Below are 20,676 nucleotides of genomic sequence, written 5' to 3'. Positions count from 1 at the left end.
TGCCATGGCGTCAGCCCAGCTCACAGCCACCTCAAACTCCTGGGCTCAAGCAATCCTTCTGCCTCAGCCTCCCGAGTAGCTGGGACTACAGGCATGTGCCACCATGCCCAGCTAATTTTTTCTATATATATTTTTAGTTGGCCAGATAATTTCTTTCTATTTTTAGTAGAGACAGGGTCTCACTCTTGCTCAGGCTGGTCTCGAGCTCCTGACCTTGAGCGATCCTCCTGCCTCAGCCTCCTAGATTACAGGCGTGAGCCACGTGTCCGGCCTGACTCATCTTTTTGAGGGCACAAAGAATCTCCACTTTGAGTATTAGTCTCATTGTCCTTGAGAGAGTGTGCCTCCCCTGATGGTCTTGAACCTCTCGTTGTTCCTGGGCCCTATAAACTGAATTTTATATAAACTATCTTGTTAGTCAGGATTCAGTTACAGAGAACAGAAGCCACTCTGTTTTAAGTGGAAAGGGATTTTGTTTAGGTTACTAAAAAGGCCTCAGAATTGTTGAAGGACTCCAGAGAAGACTCTCAGTTGAGGAGACAGACACTAGAATGAATTTCCAAAGCCTTGCTGCCCAATTGGGCTGCCAAAGTTGCTTCTGCTAAATTGGTACCGACTCTGGGTCCGTACTACTTCCTATCTATCTGCACCAGCATGAAAGATGCCCCATGTCCTGTCTCTGTTGTGATTAACTTGGTTTTGAATTCAAGTGTTGAGTGCATGTTGTGGGCAGAATCAAATCATATCCAGAACTCATAGCTGCAAGGAAATCTGCGAAAGGTAATTTAGCTTTTTGGCCATGATAATATAAGAAGGATAACACAAAGAGATTGAAATAGAGTATGGGCATGCCAATCCACACTTTTTTTTTTTTGTCATTACCAATAGTCTGTATTTAAATCAGACCAACCCAAACTTATTTTCCAAATTGGTAAAAATCCATCCCTCCAGGCTGGTTTTTGGCATGATGGATAGTAAGCAGATAGCCAGAACATATTTATGTAGATTGGTAAACTATTTTTCCTTTGTTTATGCTGCCATGCTTCTTCTTTTAAGTAAAATCCATACTTAAATGAATAAGAACTAGCTAACATCTTTTGTTGAGGCTTACATGAAAGTTGGTGAAGATAACTATTGGACATAGGATACAACAATACCACCCAAGCAGATACCATTGCCTTAGACAAAATCTTTTACATTTGATGATGATACTCTCAAAGACATGCAGTACAAGTGAATTTCAAAGATTAATTGTTGAGTTGTGTGGCACGAGACAACTTGTTGGTACACTTCTTGTCTGCATTTCTGTCTTTGGTGATATGGCACACATCAGGGCTGCTTTTAGTATGGGACTCAGTGAGTGGCAACAAGCCATTGTGTTTTTCTTTCAGTTGTATTTTACCTGCCTTATTGGGGGACTGAAGTGTTCTAGTTTTCCTACTTTTCTTAAGAAAAAAATCCCTTTATTCCTATGCAAATGGTGGTTCACCTGAAATAACTTTATTAAGCTAACCTCACTATTAAAGAATATCTCATGCAAAGGATATAGACAAATCATATTAAGTAACTAATAGGCTTTTAACTGATCTAAATGAGCAAATGGCTTTTTTGCCTCCCTCTTGTCCATGGTAAAACATCTTCTCAATAAATTGCACATTTACTTTCCAAGCTGGATTTCACAAGCAAGGCTAAATGATAGTAATATTTCCCTTTATTTACTCTGAGAACTGATCTAAATGAATACTCACTTTTAATTATTCTAATCACTGACTCTTAATTAGTATAATTCTGCCCCTGATTGATTGTTGAGGCACTAGTTCAGCCATTCTTATAATAGATATCTTCATTTTTGTTTTAATAACTGTAGATAATGTAATGTTTACATGTCCCATACACTGAGAAATTCATGCTGCTATAAATCTCTTGGCTCTAAGACATAAAAGCAGCAGTGTAAGTGCTGCTATCATTGCCATATCATTTAACGTACTATGGAACAAGCCCTGCACTTAGAGTTTCATTTTGGCAAGAAAATGGTGTAAAATGTAGAACGTTTTCAGCTTTTGGAAAGGCCTGGGATTTCCCAAGCCTATGCCTCTTGCAACATTGTAGTAAAGGCTTTTGTATCTTATAGAGTCAGACTCCTTTTCTTTTTCCTTTTTCAGTTCAGATTCTTTCACCGTCTGTAACAGGTGAGAGAAATAGGTAATGTTTATAAACATCAGTTATGTAATACATTGAAGATTAGCAGAGAAAAATGGCTCATAATGGAAGACAAAATTGCATCACAGTTAAAGAAATGGGTTGAAATCATATAGACTCGGATACTAACTAGTTTTGTCACCTACAGGTTGGATAAATTACTTCTTCAATATTCCATTTCCTCGTCTCTTAAATTGGATTAATAATACCTGCTTGTTGTGAAATTATTGTAAAGATTACATTATACCTAAAGCACTTAGCACAGTATCTAGAACGTAGTTAATATGCAATAAATTTACTTATCATTACTACTGATACAGTGCCAGGCAGACATTGAGTTTTCAAAAGCTGATGGAGAGGTTTCTGAATATGATGGCAGCTAGCGAGAAGTGCCTGATTGCCTTCTCCCACCTTTCCATTTAAATAATTTTGAAATATACTGAAAACTAGTATTCAGCAGCAATCTGCCTGACTCAAGAAGGAATTATTGCTAATAAATTTCAGTTTATATATATATATATATATATAGGGAAAAAACTATACAAATTGATTCAACATGGGTTGAAAACCTAAACAATTCAATAACTATGGAGGAATTTGCCCCAGCTCCCAAATGATGCTATGTACAAATTGTTAGGAAATGTGAATTTTTTGTTTTGGAAAGAGATAATTCCTGCTTTATAGAAACTGTTGCATAAAGACATCATGCTGATTTTTTTTTTGATACAAGGGTTTTGCTCTGCCACCCAGGCTGGAGTGCAGTGGTGTGATCATAGCTCACTGTAACCTCAAACTCCTGGGCTCAAAAGATCCTTCCTGCCTTAGCCTCCTGAGTAGCTAGGACTACAGGTGCGTGCTACCATGCTTGGCTTTTTTATTTTTTGTAGAGATGGGGATCTCACTGTGTTGCCCAGGTTGGTCTCAAACTCCTGGCCTTAAGCTATCCTCTGCCTCTGCCTCCCAAAATGCTGGGATTACAGTTGTGAACCATCATCCCCAACCATGCTGAAATTTTATCAATTAATTTACAAATGTCGCATTATGCTGATACAGAACTTGATTTTTATTGTATTTATTTGTATAAATTTGTAGACTATGAAAGAAGAGAAATTCCAGGACATAAAAGAGTAGAACTGATTCCAAGGTATAGCAGAGAAGTTGACAAAAAGGCTAATGGGAAAGCATGAGGTGGAAGGCAGACGTTGAAGATGGTCCCCAGTGATCTCCATCTTCTGGTATTCATGCCCTTGTGTAACCTTCTCTCCTGAGTGTGGGCTGGACTTAATCACTTGGTTCTAGCCCATAGAATTTGGCAACGGTGATAAGTTGTCACTTCTGTGATTAGGTTATCAAATATTGTGACTTCTTTGCTAGCAAGAGAATCTCTTCCTAGCAGACGCTTCCTGCTGTCTTCTCAGCTTGCATGCTTTGATGAAGCAAGGTGCCATGTGGGAGAGGTACATTGTTAAGAAAATGAGGACAACCTCTGGCCCCCAGCTAGCAAGAAACTGAGGTCCTTTGTCCACAGCCTATGAAGAACTGACTGCTGTGAACAATCACTGAGTGAGCTGGTCAGTTGATCCTTCCATAGTCAGACCTTCAGATGAGACCTTAGACCATGGATCAACATTTTGACAAAGACACCATGAAGCAGGGGACCCAGATAAGCTGTGCTCAGACTCATTTCCCATTGAAACTGAGATAATAAATGTGTATGGTTTTTAAGCTGCTGATTTTGGGGTAAATTGTTATGCAGCAATACAAAAGAATACAGATTTGACCAGAAAGAATAGGTAAGAGCAAATTCAAAGACCGTGCAAAAGATGCTTATTTATACTAAAGATTATAGAAAATATTGCAACTTTTATTATACTTTTTCAGGATATCTTTTGCTGAATAGATCATAGTGACTGTATTTTCTTTTTACAATTATCTTTAATCTATTTAATAAAATAATACTTCTTATAGAAAATTTAGCAAATATGGAAAAGTTCAAAGTAAAAATAAAATTTTCATGATTTTACCACCCAAATATAACTACAATTATTATTTTGGTATACATCTGTCGTCTCCCTGTCTCTCTCTTTTTTTCTGTGAAATCAGGATTGTACTTTAATTGTGTTTTGTATCCTGTCTTCTAATCTAACCACATATTACAGACATTTTCCATTTCATATTCTTCCACAACATCCTTTAAATGGTTGTATGGTTGCCCATTGTTTATATATTACAATTTATTTAACCAAACTTCTATTATTAGACACTTTATACTATATTTAAGGACACGGAATTTGGACTCTCCCAGAAAACCAAGGTTACATGGATGACAGTTGTATTTTGTTTCAGGCTTTGCTTTATCTCAGAGATATAAGTGGCACGTTTTTAGAGCTAAAGGAGGACATAATTTTTAAAGCCGGTTCTTCTAGGCAGACTGCACAGCATTATTCTCCAGAAAGTCTTATCAGGGCCATTTCTGTCCTGTGTTAGGTGAAAGGGCTTAGATAATTGAACCAAGGGACTGACTAGTGGTAACAAGTTTGGGAAATGTTTAGCATCTATGAACTCATCATTTAAACAAAGTCTTGGACTTCAGGGGAAAAGATACCATCTTGTGAAGTCTAGCTACAAAGCCGTAGAGAAATGTCAGACTATAAATCAGGCAGCTGACCTATGCCAGTGAGACAGATCCACTAGAACCAGCAGAGACACATATTTGTGACCACAGTTTCACCATTTGGCAGAGAAGTTGTGTCCATATTTTTCAGCTTTTTTCTTTTTGATTGTTAATCTTGTCTTTTTCTCCATTAAGTGGCCTAAAATCAGTTTCAGAACAGATGCTTAAACATTTTAAAAAACTATCAGAATTTTCCAAATAAGTGTCTTCCTAAATGTTTTATACTATAGTTCCTTGGTTTTTGGCAAGTCATTTTTTAACTCAAGTTGGAAGTAAATTGCCAGCAAGTTTAAAAGTGCTCAATTCAGACTTTCTTCACTCTCCTCCAAATATGTTTTATTAAACATAAGAAATTCATTAACAAAATATGAGTAGTCATGCATCTGATGCAGTGTTTTGCCCTAGAATCTAGATATGTTAATGACTTTTCCAATCCTAAATTTCTACGATTTTATAATTTCATCAGTAAGAGTGGTTAGAAAAATTATTGGATGACATCTAACACCAGGGTTAATTGTTTTCATTCTTCTCTGCCCACACCTCAATCCTAATGAAGTCTCCCTTTTCTATATGTGCTTCCTAGTGAGTTGACTCCGTGTCCACATAATTGGCTGTGCTGATTCTTTTAAATAGAATATTGGAATTTTGAAGGATCTCAAGGCACTTTTTCCAGTTGCAAAGGTTTTGACCCTGTGACCTGGGTCAGCAGTTATGCTCTTGCTCTAAAAGTTTTGAGATAAACGCTTTACGTAATTGATGCTCTATTTATACAGGTATCTGTTGTGAAATTTTGGGGGTCTTCCTAAAAAATGTACTATATGAAGTGAAAAGGTTTTGTATTGCCATATATATGTGAGAATTCTCACAGCTTTGAAGGAGTGTCTGACCTCTGCATGCATCAGAGTTCCACAATGCTATACATAAAGTGAAGCTGACTTTGCATTTCTAATCAGAACTGAGATTAACATAAATTCTACTGTATATGTTTCAAAAAAGATTTTTCAAGCTAAAAGACAAAGCCCAAATGTATAAAGGTGGTAGGAAGAAATATCAGAAAAGGAGAATTTGAAATGAATGTGAACATTATTTCTCTCTAATTAACGTGGAAAAGTTACTAGCTTTTTAGGAAAAAAAAATGTAGTGGGGGTTCTTAATATCCAATTTTTGATATATTCTACTGTCATAGGGAAGAATGTAAGTATTTCTTTTTTTTTTTTTCTGAGACAGAGTCTCGCTCTGTTGCCCAGGCTAGAGTGCTGTGGCATCAGCCTAGCTCACAGCAACCTCAAAGTCCTGGGCTCAAGCAATCCTTCTGCCTCAGCCTCCCAAGTAGCTGGGACTACAGGCGTGTGCCACCATGCCCAGCTAATTTTTTTCTATATATTTTTAGCTGTCCATATGATTTCTTTCTATTTTTAGTAGAGACAGGGTCTTGCTCTTGCTCAGGCTGGTCTAGAACTCCTGACCTCGAGCGATCCTCCCGCCTTGGCCTCCCAGAGGGCTAGGATTACAGGCATGAGCCACTGTGCACGGCCCGAGTATTTCTTGAACTAAGCAAGTATATCAGGCTTTGGGAACTTATCAACTGATAATCCAAAGAGAAGGTCTTGGAATCTCAGCTTCTGTAGCTAATAAACCTGTGACCAAGCTGCATCACATACCTGGAGATCACATGCCTTTCTTTTTCCTTTTATTTCCTTCTGCTAAATTACTTTTCTACAAATATCCATTATTTTTCAGCTTAAAAAATTTAGTGAGCACTTATTATGTAGGTTTGCATTATACCTTATGCTGGGGACATACAGATGTGATTCCTGTTGTCAGGGAAGCCTAGCTTTGAGATCTTCTCCTAACTTTAACTAACTCTCCGCTCTCGACCAGAAGGTAGGATATCGTCGTTTGTTCTAGACATCATTCTCATAGTCCTAAAGTTTGATTTCTTTTTTTTTTGCCAGGCATTTTATTAGTGGCTGTTTGTAATTTTGTTAATAATCATCACCACCTGATTTAAGTTGTCCTTTCCACTTCCTCAGTACTCATTTCCCTCACTCAGGCATTTTTCCCTTGTCTTTCTCTACATGGTAAATGTGAAAAATAATAACCTTTACTTAGGTATGATTTTTATCAGAAAGGAGCATAACTCTAAAAGAATTAATGTCAAATCTATGTCTTAGTTTAGTCGTTCCCTGAAGGCATAGTAATTGACAGTCTAGATTTAAATTAGACTTTCAATTACTAAGTTTCAAAATAAGAGAGACAAGTGTAAATGATACCCCTAATTACTATAAAGGGAATTGTAGATTCTTAAATATTTGAGGCTAAAAAGTCCTTGTGTTAAATTCAGACTAGTAAAGTATATAAAAAGTTACTATGAGGACAAGAAAAGGTTGAGAGAAAAGTTCATTTTTGAACGTAATGTATGTAACATTTGCACTTACTAGCTGTGTGACGTTGGTTATTTCTGTGCCTCAGTTTCTTCATCTTCATTATTGAGATAATAATATTAACTACCATATAGGGTTGTTGTGAGGATTAAATTAAGTAGAGCAAGGAAAGGAAAGCAGAAGCTTTGATGAAACCTCTGACCATTTATACCCATTCTGGGCCTTCCTGTGGCCAGCATTCTTATTTATCCAACGGCCCATGGGGCAGGGAGGTAGTCTGTAAATGCTCTCAAAAAGACAATGTCCTGCAGTGGACTCAGGTCAGCCTTCCCTCTGTGATGAGGTGAACAACTTGTTCCTCTTGACGTTGACCATAATGGGCTAATGCTCTGAAAATAGTGGTTCTTAACTCTTCTATTATGAAAGGTTTTTTTTTTTTGTGTGTGTGTAATAGTTGTAAAAATTATTTTGTTCTATCAACTGAGGAAATAAATGGAAAAAAGTCTTCCAGGGATTTAGGAATATTTTTAAGAGAATTTATTTAAGAAACTAAGGGATTACTCAAGGTCCCCATGCCCCTGATGATCAGATGAAAGTTGGCTTGAACTCCATTTCCAGGGCCTGTAATAGGCAAAGTGCTGTTTGTGTTTGAGTTTCCCGCTCTAATTCCTCATGTTTTGCTCTCTTACTGCTATTTTGCTGTCTGGAATGAGCCCTGTGTCACAACCAGAAGCTCAACCCTTTAACCATTTCCCACACAAAATTTAACCATATACAAAATTTTGTGGCATGGTAATTTTCCTGAAGTGCTGAGAGGTTCCACTGCCCACTAGGCAGCCTTATACCATCTTGCCAGCTCTATCCTTCTCTCTCACTTTTACTCAGGGCCTTTCAAAGCTGGTGCTCCTACCATGATCCCTCCAAGGATCAAGGGCCTCTCTGAGGAGTGGAGTCCTCTCCTTCTCTTGGACAGCTTCTCCCACGGAGTGTGTCCCTGCTGGATTAGCCTGCCTGGCTCCTCCAACCTGCCTGAGATTCTGTTACTCATTGGTGGAGTACATATTCATGTCAAATGGTGGTATGTACGTGCTAAGCACATCATTTGTACAAGCCCTAGACAGGGCTTGATGTGGGTATGTAGTTAGTCTCCTTGTAATAATTGCCGTGGCCACCAGGCCCCAGAACCCAACATGTTGGGGACCACTCCCACAAAAATCTATTATCAATGAACTTTATGGGGACATTATCTATGGATTTATTTATATTTTCATTTTGGTCTAGTCTTATCTTTTAGTTAACAAAAAATCCAAAGTTTACCCCACTTAGAAAAAACTTGTGCCTATCTTTATTTACCCTAAATTCATCTCTACTTAAACTTCAAGCATATATTTCCTTCTTTATTAGATTCTAGATCTTAGTAAACAAATTTGGTATACTTCAATATTTTATAGACATTGATTTTTTTCTACTTTTGGCTTTGACCATTCTATACTGAATAATGCTGATTTGTCCCTGTGTTGTGGGGCTTCCAAGTCTCTTATGGCACCAATGTGGGAACATTATAGATAGTCAATATTGCCTTCCCACCCAGCTGCTCCCATTTCGATACCATTTGCTAATGGTATTGATATTAGAAAGGGAGGCAACTGCCCATTTTCTCCTTGCTGGGTTGTGTAAGAGAGAATGCTGACATGATGTTTTAAAAGTTAAGAGAGATTCTTTTATAAAAAGGTTGTTTTGCAATAAAGAAGACTTGGGGATTGCAATCTCTTCTAATCAGTAAGTTAAGATATTGGCTCCTTGGACAGTCTTAATTTTTGTGATACAATCAAGCACTATTTGGAACCAAGGGTGTAGCTCTATTTTTACTTTCCTTGTACATCGTCACTGACTCTCTTACAAAACTGTCTGAGTTCCCTGGGAAGACATCATAGATCACCCAGCAATTAAGCTCTGCATCAAAGAGTGGGTTACAGTGATGACTAGTGTGTGTAGAGTCAGTGTCCTCCGTTGATTTTGGGTTTAAAATTGTAACACTCAGAATATACTTATTTTTTAATTTAAATTAAATTAAATTTATTTAGAGACAGGGACTTGCTCTGTCACCTGGGCCAGAGTACAGTGGCATGAGCATAACTCACTGCAACCTCAAACTCCTTGGCTCAAGTGATCCTCCTGCCTCAGCCTCCCAAGTAGCTGGGACAACAAGTGCCACCATGCCTGGCTAATTTTTAAAAGGTTTTTGTAGAGGTGGGGTCTCACTATGCTGCTCAGGCTGGTCTCAAACTCCCAGCCTCAAGTGATCCACCTGCCTTGGCCCCCTAAAGTGCTGGGATTACAGGTGTGAGCCACTGCGCCCGGCTGGAAAATGCTTATTGAATATCCATCATGTACATATAAGTTGCTATACTTGGTACTGGAAATATAAAAAAGGAATAGAAACAAACACTCTTTGTCCTCAGGAGGCTTGTGGTTTAGAGTAGGGATCAGACAAAACCAGCAAGTCAGAAAATAGCTATTCTGCAAAGTGGAGAGTGGTAACTTCCTGAGAGAGAGATGATGGGATTATAAAGAAGGGAAAGAATACACCCCACTGGAACCAGGGAAGATTGCATGGGTGGGATATTAGTGGCACCATAAGCAATGGCTAGCAATAGGGCAGAGAGAGAATTCCAGGCATAGGGCAAAGCATAGATGGAAAATTGTAGCATAGGTATGAGAGCAAGTAATTGTGTTAAGAAAAGTAATGGAATATTAGCCTGCAGAGGTAGGTTGGATCCGATCAACAGGATCTTCAGTATCAAGCTAAGAAGGTTCAGTTACCCCTGATTCTCTCTCAGCCCCCATAGATCTAGTGAGTCCTATTTTTATAATAGCATATGTTCTGGTGCAACCTGGTTAACCTGCTCATGTGCCTACCTCTTGCATCAGTCTGGGAGTGGTTTGAAGTCCTGGTTGTTCATCTATTTACCTTCCTATCAGGCCCTTATCAGGACACCGGTCACACAGAAGGAGCTTGGTAAATGTGGTTTTATTTTTTTAATGTTTTGCAGTCTCTAGCTCACAGAGGTGTGTAAATGTGATTTTAATTGAAGCCCCATTTAAGTCTTGTTTTGTTGCATGAATATCATTCATTACCTGAAAACATATCACACACACATGCGTACACACACATACACACACATGCATGCACACACACAGCCCCCAGTTTCATAAAGAAGCAGATTTTACAACGTGAGATTTTCTCTGAAGGTTATGGATTTCTCAATTTTCTTGATGAATTTGGCAGGATTCATTTTGATATGAGTTGCAGCTTTAACAGACTGCAAAAGCTGTTGTCAGTGTGGTGATCACATTTTTCATATTCTCAATTTTGGGGAGCAACAGTGTGTGAAAAATCTGGATTCTTAATTGCTTTAGAAAAAGCAGATTACTGGCAACATTTACTATAGTGGTTTTGAACTGAAGAAAAAATAATTTTTTGATGGTCCTCATTTTCTATAAAATAAAGTCCAAATTTTTACATGGCATTAAGACCTGCAGCAGTTTGCCCAAAGGAAACGTTTTAGCTCATCTCCTGCCACTCTCTCCCTTAGGTCTACATTTCAGCCAGAGAGAACTCTTCGGCCTCCTCAGGCTATTTCATGAATTTCAATCCTCCGTCTTTCCCTGTGCTGTTCCTTCTGCTTGTGTATAGATCAGGGAAACCTAGTGATGGTAACAGATAACTCCCAAATCTCAGGGGCTTAATATGATTAAAGCTTATAGTCAAATGCAGTCACTCTTAGAGAGTGTGGCCTTTCTTCACATGTTTTCAGCGATGCAGGTTTCTGCATCCTGTGGCTCCACTGTCTTCATGCCGTGGCTCCCAAGGTTGTCCTCGTCATCTCCAGTCTAGCCAGCTGGAAGGGAGAGAGCATGGAGGGTCATGAGTCAGAGGCTAAATAGACCAGACCTGGTGCCCACGTTTCATTGGTTAGGATGGAGACACATGGCATGCCAGCTGCAAGGGAGGCTGGGAAGCAGAGTGTAGCAGGGTGCCCAGGAGAAAAAGGGAATGGTTTTGGGGGACCAGCTCACCAGTTTCTTCCATGCCCTTTACTTCTGGTCACAAGTGATCTATTCCATTCTTCCTCTCTTACACAGAACAGACTTACCCTTTCCCCATGGGAGGAAAACCAAAAACCCTCAGAGCAGCCCAAGGACCCACAAAGTCAGTGCAGCAGCAGCACAAAGTTCAGGATCTCTAGATGATGCACAACCTTCTCCATGGTGTCTGGACGAAGCTTCTTGTGGTGACCTGTGAATAAAAAGACAAGCTGTTAGTTCCCTCCCCTCTCAATTTGCAATGGTAGAGCAGGGGAAGGATGACTGGGATAAAAACTCGTTTTCAAAAAAGAGAGGAGTGGAAGACACTCAGCAACTACTGGTCGCTAGAACACACGAAATCCTATTGAGCAGGCATTATGAAGGTCTCCTACCCTGCGGGTGGGCAAGTTCCTTCCTTGTGCTCTCTGGGAGGAACTCCCTTGCCCAAGGCACTTGGCCCATCCCCTGGGAGGGTCTTCAGGTCCTGTCCTCCATGGCCACATCTGAAGAGGACATTTGGGAGTGTTTTCTTCTTGAGGGCCATACAGCTTTCACAGCCGGCCTCCTGCTTATGTAAGTGTGGGGTCCTGAGGATTGCTCTAGTGCTCAAATAGTCCAAGGCTTTTTCAGGTTGGGATCATGTTTATTTGGCATAAAATTTACGCAGAAACTTAGAAAGTTTCTGATTTGTTGGCTTCCAGACAGTTCTACATACTGGTAAATATATCCAAAGTTTTGTCTAGATGTCATTCTCAAGTCTCACTTATTTATTTGTCTCCTTGCCCCCAGGCCCTTCTTTCTCAATTTAATGGTAGCTACTTTGAGGCCGATTGGTTTGGGTGGAAGGGCTACCTTTAATGTAATCTTTGCAACCACACTGAGGTTTTTCAAAAATTGAAATGATTGATTCTCATAGGTTGCTAATCATTTTACAGAGAATAATGCAATATTAAAATACAACATCCTCAGTCAATTATTATTTACTTAAGAATCCAATTGTTATGGGTAAAATACAGCATATAGGACTGTTATTAAAATACAAATTTTATGAAAATTAAAAAAAATTTTGAGAATGGAAATTATAAAAGTTGATGCTAAAGAAAATTCTACTTTTGGATAAGATGTATCTTAAAATTCTATGAAAAATGTTTTCATCCTGAAAACAATGTCAGAAAAGAATACTTGAATTCTTCTAAAACCATTAGTTCTAGTATCCAATTGCTGTTTTGGTTACCCTAAGAAAAAATACATTTACAATTTTATACTGCAAACATTTGTTGAGTAATTTGGGTAGAATAAATGTTGTTGAAATACACATTAGGTTGACCATTACTTACAATTTTTAAAAAGACAGTGCTTTTTCATTCACTTAAACCTTTAAAAAATGCTCAATTGAATATTATATTCTAACATTCTAAAAATGTTTGGAGACATTTTTCTTAACTTACAGAACTGAAAGTCCATCCTCATGCTTCTAGCAATAACCATTGTAACCAAATGAAATTAGTGTTTTGTGGATTTAATAGTTTATAGGACTTAATATCTTTGAGGGTGTGATAAAGTGGCTCCATCTTTCCATTTGTTTATGTGGTCTGAAAACACAGTTCTGCACAGTGGACATGTTTTCTCTCTGTTAAACCCTAAGGTAATGGATTCTTTTTGGAAAATATATGCTAGCAGGTGGAAAGAATAGGTTTCTGAAATTCAGTTTGACACACTGAACAAATACCCACATCTGAACAAACCACTCCATAACTTGGTTGTGTAAAAAATATTCACAAAATCTATTTGAAAGTTCTCAGATATACCAAAAAATCAGAAAACTTTATTTTTTTTTATTTTTTATTATTTTATTTTATTTTTTATTTTTATTTTTTTGAGACAGAGTCTCGCTCTGTTGCCCTGGCTAGAGTGCCCTGGAGTCAGCCTAGCTCATAGCAACCTCAAACTCCTGGGCTTAAGCGATCCTTCTGCCTCAGCCTCCCCAGTAGCTGGGACTACAGGCATGCACCACCATGCCTGGCTAATTTTTTTTTTCCTATATATATGTTTTAGCTGTCCAAATCATTTCTTTCTATTTTTTTAGTAGAGACAGGGTCTCGCTCTTGCTCAGGCTGGCCTCAAACTCTTGACCTCAAGCCATCCACCCGCCTCGGCCTCCCAGAGTGCTAGGATTACAGGCGCGAGCCACCGCGCCTGGCCAAAACTTTAAAATGAGCTAAATAAAGCTAGTAATATCCCAAGAATCTATCTAGTTATGTTACCAGACTCCCCAAAGCCAATAAGGTAACAAAACCACACTGGTATGGGAAAAAAATTCAGAGATACTGACATAATTTTTTAAGAGCAAATACCAGTAACCCTTAGATTTAAAAGGCATGATGAAAGAAGGCACCAATAAAATAATACCTTTTGAGCTATAAAAAGAAATTTCAGAACAAAGTCTGTAATTCCAGTAATCCAAAGTACTTCTTAGAAGCTCAGATGATTCAAAGTAAGATTTAAAAAGATTAAGCTGTCATAAAGTGACTGGGAATGAGAAAGAACAGAAAATCCTGCTACAAGTACCAGTGACCCAGTGTACTGAGTCTTTGAGCACCTTTCTCTTAGAGAAGTCTCATTTATAATGCGTTTGTTTGCATACATAAAAGTTGTTAGAAGTCCAGCTTATATTTCTGGAGTTTGGATTTTCAGCACATTCTGTAGGTATGGAGTTTATCTGAATATAAACATCTCCAGAATGAAGGCAACAGTTTTACCAATGTTTTGTTCCTGTATAATTTGGCTATCCATCTCCTGTATAATTTGGCTATCATCTTCTGTTATACATTCCTTTATAATAAGTCTTGAAATCAAATGGTGAAAAGTCCTCCAACTCTGTTCTTTTTCAAAGTCATTTTGGCTACTTTGCAGTTCTATATGAATTTTAGAATTATCTTTTAAATTGTTACAAAAAAGCCTGCTGGGATCAGGAACTGGGAAAGTAGGGGTTCAGAGAGGAGAGGTGGTGAATCAGGGAAGAGTGATTGGTAGCCCTCCTGAAACACCGGCCTGGCAGACCAGACAGAGCTCCAGGGGAATCTGCTAGAGAAGGACCACAAACGGTGCTGTTGTAGAAGTTATGGGAGGCTGTGGCCTGTTCCTAGCAGTTGCCTCGTGAGTTTGCAGTAGGCATCTGGTCATGGTTGCTGTTGGTCAGCAGGGCTTGCCGATGAAAAGAACAGCTGGACATGGAGGCTGAAGAGGATATGGAGTTGGGAAGAAGATTGAGGACAGACTGACACCTGCTAGCACCTGTGTCTCTCTTTCATCACCCATGACCACGATGACCTTCAGAGCATAATGGCTGCTGGTCCACTTCACTTTCTGAATCTCATACAAGTTTCTCTTTTGGTCTAACCTAACCCAGAAGCAAATAGGGAAGGGGATTTTAAAATGTAGCTATCACTTAGCCAGACTGATACAAAATAGAACCACTTTATCTTTGACTAGTCTCTTTGCTTTACCATCTTCACTCAAATGTCGTCACCTCCTGTTGATTCTACATCTTAACACCTCTGGATTATGACCCCTTCCTTGCCATTGCCCTTCTTTAGTCCAGGCATTCATACATTTATACCTACAGTAGTAGGCTGTGGTTTGGATATGGTTTGTCCCCACCAAAATGCATGTTAATATTTGATCCCCAGTGTGGTGGTATTGGGAGGTGGAGGGTCTAGTAGGAGGTGTTTGCGTTATGGGGGCAGATCTCTCATGGTGTTTTTCTGGCAGTAGTGAATGAGTTCTCACGCTCCAGAGACTGGATTAGTTCTCGTGGGAATGTATTAGTTCTGGAAGAGTGGGTTGTTATGAAGCCAGGACTCCCCTCAGCTTTTCTGTTTTTTGCATGTGTCACCTTCTCCTTTGACCTTGTCTGCTACATTGTGATTCAGCACAAAAGTCCTCACTAGAAGCCAGGGCTGTGCCCTTGACCTTCTTAGCATGCAGAACTGTGAGCTAAATAAACCTATTTTCTTTATAAATTATCCAGTTTCAGATATTCTGTTATAGCAACAAAAATGGACTAATAGCTTCCTAACTTGCAGGGCCATTAAGTATGGCCATGTAGGTTGTGCGCTGCACAACACCACGGGGGTGCCATTCACAGACCACAATTTAATGGCCCTCCCTAGAGTTGTACAGGATACAACATGCAGATATGTACGTGGTGGTCCCGTCTCAGGTCTGGACCCTCCTTCCTGTCCCCCGCCCCCCGCCAGTAATTTGGGCCATCCTTTAAAAAAGAAAACTGACCATTTCATTCTCCTACCTTGTCCTTCTTGGCCCTCCAATGACTTTCAAGGTAAAATTCAAATTCCTTAGCATACCATAAAATCCATTCATAATTAGCAGATGAGCCTAGACTCTGGAATTGGAATTTCTAAGTTGGAATTCTATCTTAGCCACTTGTAAAATATATGACCTTGGACAAGTGCTTTAATCTCACTGGGCTTCTGTTTATTTAGCTGTAAAATGGGGGAAGGGGGTAAGAATAGTGCTTTCTTCATCAATTTTTGTTAGGATTCAATGAAATATAAAGCACTTAATATAGTGGCGGGTACATGCTAAATTTTCAGTAATAAATATGGAAACACTATTATTCTTCCCTCTGTAGTGCAATCTCTCACCACTGCCTATCCCTACCCCAACTCTATGCTTCAACTAAACCGCATTCCTTGTCATAGTTCTCCACATGGTTACTCATCCTGCCTCTGTGCCTTTACATCTGAATGCCCTTTCTTTCTTCCCTTGGTTAGAACCTGCTCATTCTGCAGTTCTCAATGACTCATTGTCACTTCTTCCTAGAAGACCCTTCAGCCTCAGTTAGTGGCTGTTCCCTTGGGCTGTCAGTCCATGCTTGATTGTATCACCATGAACTCTGTCTTTCTGCTACCTGCCTAATTTCCCCCACTATATAAAGTATTGATCAGGGTTCTCCACAGAAACATAACCAATAGGATATATACATATATACAGAGAGAGATAGAGAGAGAGAGAGAGAGAGAGAGAGAGAGAGAGAGAGAGAGAGATATTTATTATGGGGATTGGTTTGTGTGATTATGGAGTCTGAGAAGGCCCATGATATGCCATCTGTAAGCTGGAGAATGAGGAAAGCCAGTGGTATAATTTAGTCCAAGGCCAAAGGTCTGAGAACCAGTGGGTTACTAGTATAAGTTCCAGGGTCCAAAGGCCAGAGAACCAGGAGCTCTGATGTCTGAGGGCAGGAGAAGATGGATATCCCAGCTCAAAGAGAGACCTTTTTATTCTATCCAAGCCCTCACTGTATTGGATGATCCCTGCCTACATTGGTGAGGGCATCTTCTTTACTCAGCTTACTGACTCAAATACTAATTTCTTCTGAAAACAGTCTTACAGACACATGCAGAAATAATGTTTTACCAGCTATCTGGGCATCCCTTAACCCAGTCAAGCTGACACATAAAAATTAACCATCATAATTAGCTATGGACTACCTCCCCTATTAGACCATAAACTCTAGAACATACGAGGGCTGTCCAGAAACTATTCAGCCATATAACTGTTCTTATATTAACAATGGCTGGATACTTTCTGGACAGCCTGTGTATTTTCTTTGAGGGTAGGGACTCTTTTTATTTATCTTTGTATTCTTAGCTCCAAATGTGGCACAAAGTTCTTGACAATGTTTGTTAGCAAGTTCTTAAAAATGTTTATTGAATTAATGAATGGTAATGAATTATGAGGGAGCTAACAGGCATTGATATACTTATTGAGAAATGTAAAGGCAATGCGTAATAGCAGGACTTTTATAATTCTGAAATTTAATGATTTAGTAGATTTTAAAGTATAATTGTTTTTGTTAAGAATGGAAATTCTTTTAATAGAAAGAATGACTCAGGATATTTTTGTCAAGGCATTGTTTACTAGAATTTGTTCAATATCCTTTAAGACCTCTTACAAAAATATTATTGAATAATCCATAAAAAGTTCTTTAAGAGTATTGTTTATAAACAATTTTAATACTTAAAAATATAAAAGTACTATCCATGGTAAATTCTGGATCAACATCCTGGCAACTATCTGTAAATTATATAATGTTCATATGAGTTCAATCATTTTAACAGCATATCTTCCCTTAGTCAGTAGTTTATTCCTGAAGTTTCTGATAATGGACTTGTAATAAAGAGAACAAGTAATTACTCTCTGAGGTCTTTTTTTTTAACCTCTAAAATTTCATATTTCCATGCATTGAGTATGCTGGAAATAAAGTACATCTATAAAGAATTTTTTTTCACATTAGAAATTTCTGAATCAATAATCATTCAATTACTTTAAATTTGGAATAAAAATGCAAGAGTATAACTTAATATCAGAAGACATTAAATCTAAGCACTTCTGTGAGCTGTAGATATTGACCACTTCTAAAAACCTGTCTCTTCTTCCAATATATTCTTCCATTGGTGTAAGTAAAAGTTTTAATAAATATGAAAATGATCACTCTCAACATCAGTGTCATGTTTTGTTAGGCTTAATGATTCTAACTGCCACCCAATGAATCACCATTCTGAGATTAAGAAGAGTGACTTGCTTAAATATTTTTGCATCTTACAGATGAATAAGAGTAAATGAAAATCTCACTAGAGAAATGGGCAAGGACTTTTCAAAGGAGTCAGTAAAGAAGAAATAAAAATGACCAATAAAATACATGAAAAAATTTTAATCTCACTAGTAAAGAAATGCAAACCAAAACAATGAGATAATGAGATAATAATGGGATAATATTTTAACCTATTGCAATAGCAGAGTGTGAAGAAATGGGCACTTTCATCCATTGCTATTGGGAGTGTATATCTGTAGTCTTTCTCTGCAATTTGATAGTATGTGGGAAACTGTTTAGAAATGTTTTTATCTTTGACTCTGGAATCCCACTTCTAGAAATTTGTTCTAAGAAAATAATAGGCCAAATGCACAAAGTTGTAGATTAAAGGATATTTACTGCAGCCTGGTTTACAGAATGACATTGGGTGGGTAACCTCTTGTCTGGCACCCTGTTTCTGTTGGAGGAACAGCCACTTCTGTAATACTTCTGGGACCTCTCCCACCACATAATTTTTCTCCAGGGGAAAAGAAGTAACTTGTTTAGTTGATGAGTCAGGGATCCTCTCCCTCCAGTCCTCCACTTTGGAATCTGTCTGCCTGTAGAGAGCTTGTGCTTATGTGGGCTCGCTGCCCAGTGGAGCTGTGATGGGGAAGGCCTCCCTCCTCAGGGAGTCCTGCAGTTTTCCCGCTCTGCCTGTGCCTGGATGGAAAACTCTGTTTGATTCCAGGTACCATGTTAGGGCTGCATACCTGAGTCATGTCATCCATCCTGCTTTTATTAAAAAAAAATACAATTTTTTTAATATTTTGATTTCCATCTGTCTGAATCCCCTCTACTGCACAGTTAGTGTTGAACATCCCAAGAAGTAACAACAAAACAAAATTTGGATATCTCAAAACTTGGGATTGGTTAAAAAATATATGTTTATGAAACCGAATATGATGCAGTTATTCAAAATGATCCTATTGATGTATACACTGATAAAGACAAGTGGATTCTAACACAGCGTCTGCATATGAACACAGTTATCTATGTGTATAGTCTGCTTTTTTCCTCTCTCTTTTTCTCCCTTCTTTTCTCATCTGTATTTTCTGAAACATCTATAATACTTTTGTTAAAAGGAAAGTAAAAATGGGTTAATTACCTTTTTTCCTCTGCATAGGCAGTATTTGCAGTAGTTTGCTATGTTTATGGTGTCTGGTGCGTGCTTTACCTTACTTTTTCTTTTGTCTCTCAGGCAGTTTCCTTGGTGGAGGTAAGCAGGACCTTGGTCACAGGTAAGAGGTCTAGAATTGGATCAGCTTTTGCCAGCTGGACACCTCCTTTACATGGACACCACTCACAGGACAAGCCCCCTGGTGGTTTGTGGATACACCCCTATCCCCACCTTCTCTGCAGAGCCTGACCTGGTCAGAAGGAAGCTCACCTGTGGGCCCAAATGAGACAAAAGTCATGTTCCTCCACTTCCCCATTTGGTCTCCTTATCTCCTTCCCAGGAGGCTGAAGCTGCTGTCTGAGGAGAGCCAGTGCCTCAGTCATCCTGGGGCTGTTGAGGGGTGGGGGAGTTCTCCCATTCAAGAGAATGAAGCAGTAGTCATAGCAAGGTCAGTGTGAGCTGGTGCACAAAGTAACCTCCAATTTATGGAGATGCCAAAAACATCATTAGTTGCAATGGCTCCTGGGAAATGGAACTTTCCACATATCTGAATTTTCTAGATGGCTAGCATTTGCTACTTTAAGAGCCTAAACTATTTTTATTAATCATTTTTAATGGAAATCTTATTGAAGTGTTTTCAATTCATTTCAGTAAACATTTAACATTTTCTTGATGACTCAGTCTTATCCTTTTAAAGAATACTGTATTGTGCTGTAGAGTGGTGATGTTCTCTGAGCTCATTAAACCATGGAGTCCTGAAGGGCCACTCTTGGTTGTTGTATTTTCAAGGTCATGCCTGTGTTTTTTAGATTGTTGGCCTACTTCCCCTGCTGAAAACTGTTCCATCTGGGAACCCATGTATTCTCGTTCTTTTGAAACCCTGCTATATTGTGCAAGCATTTGGTTGGGAAAGGTTTTGATTAGATCAAGGTCCAGCATCTTGTGACAGACATCTCTCTGCCACTGCGAGGCCATTTCCATTTGTTTCTGAGTTTGCTGCTGGGTTTTGGCCATAACTGTGGTTATGGTGGTCAGCAATCTGACCTCTGGTTGAACAGGACATTCTTACAATAAGATTGCTATTCAACTTTTTGACAAGCAAATTAAAATTCACATTTTCCTTTACAAACAGGCTTCCTTACAGATTAATGATCATTGACATTATAATTTTAGGAAATGTGGTCCAAACAAATGAAGCAAGATTTTCTAATCCAGTTCACAATGAAATGTTGTTGAAGTTTAGGATCTTGTTCCTGAGGCTGTAAGACTGGAAATCACAAGCTATTTCTAAGAGAACTCCAAGGGGACAATTGAATGAATATGCATTCATTCATTTAATAACTCTTATTCAACTTAATTTAGAAATGGATTATTTTATTGGTTCTCTATAGCTTAAAGTGTAAAGCTCAATATCTTTAACATTGTACCAGTTAGTTTTTACTGCCTAAAAACACCCAAAACATAGTGGTTTAAAACAAAAAATGTTTTATTATGTTTCACGATTACGTGGGTCAGTGAGCAGTTCTTTTGGTCTGGGTTGGCTTGGCTGGAGCTG

The 20,676-nt window shown here is 38.7% G+C and overlaps 1 pseudogene; it reads right to left on the bottom strand.

Moving 5' to 3' along the window:
• Positions 1-12,882: 12,882 nt before the first annotated feature.
• LOC123634848 lies at positions 12,883-14,664 on the bottom strand (annotated as a pseudogene).
• Between the last annotated feature and the right edge of the window lie 6,012 nt (positions 14,665-20,676).

Source organism: Lemur catta, chromosome 3 (genome assembly GCF_020740605.2).
Source record: "Lemur catta isolate mLemCat1 chromosome 3, mLemCat1.pri, whole genome shotgun sequence".
Taxonomy (NCBI): Eukaryota; Metazoa; Chordata; class Mammalia; order Primates; family Lemuridae; genus Lemur; species Lemur catta.
This window is presented reverse-complemented; position numbering and strand designations above follow the sequence as displayed.